This window comes from Lolium rigidum, chromosome 3 (genome assembly GCF_022539505.1).
Source record: "Lolium rigidum isolate FL_2022 chromosome 3, APGP_CSIRO_Lrig_0.1, whole genome shotgun sequence".
NCBI classification, from domain to species: Eukaryota; Viridiplantae; Streptophyta; class Magnoliopsida; order Poales; family Poaceae; genus Lolium; species Lolium rigidum.
In genome coordinates, this window is record NC_061510.1 from 375514406 (window position 1) to 375517721 (window position 3316).

Sequence of the window (3316 nt, forward strand, 5' to 3'; positions counted from 1 at the left end):
CAACAGCTACCGAGGGTATGAAACATTGGAGGAGGCACAACAAGAGTACATCACCAACGTTCTTCCATGAGCACCATAATCTTCCAAGACCGATTTGGTGCATCACCAATGTGTTGCGGTCAGAAACCCACCGGCGGGCAGCGACAGGCAACACCGTAGAGCCGGGAACAACTCAGGGCTGCGGCTGGCCCTAGTCCCTCAGAGCGACGGCCCGCAAAGCCTTCTGGTCACACGTCCGATGCTCTGTCGCAAGGGCGTGCCACCGACCTATACACGGTCAGGAAGGTGTTGGATGATGCCTCGCTTAGTTTCCTGCATGGCATACACGTAAACATTAAATACGAGCCTCGATCGGCTCTCAGGTTATCCTATGAATTGGCTCAAAGAGCCGATCCACCCATGATTCGTACGAGGTGTACGAATATATGGTGGTCCTGCTTGATCAAATTAAAGCTAAAGCGATCTACGACGATTTAGGGTTTTCACCGCATAATCGGATCATCCTACTCACGAATGGGCCTCGCGCTCGCGTACGGTGATCGTAAGCCGATCCTAGACAGGGCCTAAAAACCAACACGAGGTTGATCCCGGAACATCCTGTCTAGGGCTAGCAAACTACACCCTACACGCCGCTGGATCCTCCAACCCTTTGTAAGGCCTAACTATTGCGGATATTAAACTAATCCTTGAAGAACAAGGAGCAACCGTAACGGATCGGATCTACTAAACAATGATCAAGCGGGGTGCCGCCCCTACACCTAAGATAGGTGTAAGGGCGGCTAGATGTATAAGGGTTGCACTACGACAACATATGATACGAAGAACAATGCTAACCCTAACACATCTAAGATAACTACGTTGCTCGCCATCAAAAAGGCTTCGACCACGAGCAACGCATGAACAACGTAATAAGCTTGTCTGCCTAGATCGCAAGATGCGATCTAGGCAGCATGGTGCTTACCGGGAGAAACCCTCGAGACGAAGGAGTTGGCGATGCGCCGAGATTGATTTGTGTTGAACGTTGGTTGTTGTTTATTCCATAAACCCTAGATACATATTTATAGTCCGGGGACTTTCTAATTCAGGCGTGCACCGAACCGTGCACGGGTAAAACTCTACCTTCTAAATTAAGATACGATCTACTATAATACGGATACACGGGCAATTTAGCCCAACTCCTTCGTGTCGGGCCGCTTCGAGAGATCCTCCACGCGTACATCTTTCAAGCCCATCTCATCTACGGCCCATCTCCTGATTTGGCCAAAATCTGGTGATAACACATGCCCCCTGGTTTTGGTAATGATAATTTCAAAACCACCATGTTTTTACTCCAAGGGGTCATGTCGTGGCAGAGCAGAACCCGCCGCAGAATCCTTCATCATGATGCCTTGCCCCTTCCACTTCTCCGCGTGGCCTGCGAAATTTTTCTGTTGGGCACCACTGATGCGTGTAGTTGACACGTCCGTTGGGAACCCCAAGAGGAAGGTGTGATGCGCACAGCGGCAAGTTTCCCTCAGTTAGAAACCAAGGTTTAATCGAACCGGTAGGAGTCAAGAAGCACGTTGAAGGTTGATGGCGGCGGGATGTAGTGCGGCGCAACACCAGAGATTCCGGCGCCAACGTGGAACCTGCACAACACAACCAAAGTACTTTGCCCCAACGAAACAGGTGAGGTTGTCAATCTCACCGAGCTTGCTGTAACAAAGGATTAACCGTATTGTGTGGAAGATGATTGTTTGCGAGAGAAAACGATAGAAACAAGTATTGCAGCGATTTGTATTTCGAGTATTAAAAGAATGGACCGGGGTCCACGAGTTCACTAGAGGTGTCTCTCCCATAAGATAAAAGCATGTTGGGTGAACAAATTACGGTCGGGCAATTGACAAATAAAGAGGGCATAACAATGCACATACATGACATGATAAGTATAGTGAGATTTAATTGGGCATTACGACAAAGTACATAGACCGCCATCCAACTGCATCTATGCCTAAAAAGTCCACCTTCGAGGTTATCATCCGAACCCCCTCCAGTATTAAGTTGCAAAGCAACGGACAATTGCATTAAGTATGGTGCGTAATGTAATCAACAACTACATCCTCGGACATAGCGCCAATGTTTTATCCCTAGTGGCAACGACACAACACAACCTTAGAACTTTACATCCATCGTCCCAGGTGTCAATGCGGGCATGAACCCACTATCGAGCATAAATACTCCCTCTTGGAGTTAAAAGTAAAAACTTGGCCGAGCCTCTACTAGAAACGGAGAGCATGCAAGATCATAAACAACACATGTGTAATAACTTGATAATTAACATGACATGGTATTCTCTATCCATCGGATCCCGACAAACACAACATATAGAATTACGGATAGATGATCTTGATCATGTTAGGCAGCTCACAAGATCCAACAATGAAGCACAATGAGGAGAAGACAACCATCTAGCTACTGCTATGGACCCATAGTCCGAGGGTGAACTACTCACTCATCACTCCGGAGGCGACCATGGCGGTGTAGAGTCCTCCGGGAGATGAATCCCCTCTCCGGCGAGGGTGCCGGAGGAGATCTCCGAGAATCCCCGAGATGGGATCGGCGGCGGCGGCGTCTCGATAGGGTTTTCCGTATCGTGGTTTTTCGCATCGGGGGTTTCGCGACGGAGGCTTTAAGTAGGCGGAAGGGCGAGTCGGGGGCCGGACGAGGGGGCCACACCATAGGGCGGCGCGGGCCCCACGGGCCGCGCCGCCTTGTGGTGTCGCCACCTCGTGGCCCCACTTCGTGTGTTCTTCGGTCTTACGGAAGCTCCGGTGGAAAAATAGGCCACCTGGGTCTTCGTTTCGTCCAATTCCGAGAATATTTCGTTACTAGGATTTACGAAACCAAAAACAGCTAGAAAACGAGGACTGGCACTTCGGCATCTTGTTAATAGGTTAGTTCCGAGAAAATGCACGAATATGACATAAAGTGTGCATAAAACATGTAGGTATCATCAATAATATGGCATAGAACATAAGAAATTATCGATACGTCGGAGACGTATCAAGCATCCCAAGCTTAGTTACGCTCGTCCCGAGCGAGGTAAAACGATAACAAAGATAATTTACGAAGTGATATGCCATCATAACCTTGATCATACTATTTGTAAACATATGTAGTGGATGCAGCGATCAAAACAATGGTGATGACATGAGTAAACAGGTGAATCATAAAGCAAAGACTTTTCATGAATAGTACTTCAAGACAAGCATCAATAAGTCTTGCATAAGAGTTAACTCATAAAGCAATAAATCAAAGTAAAGGTATTGAAGCAACA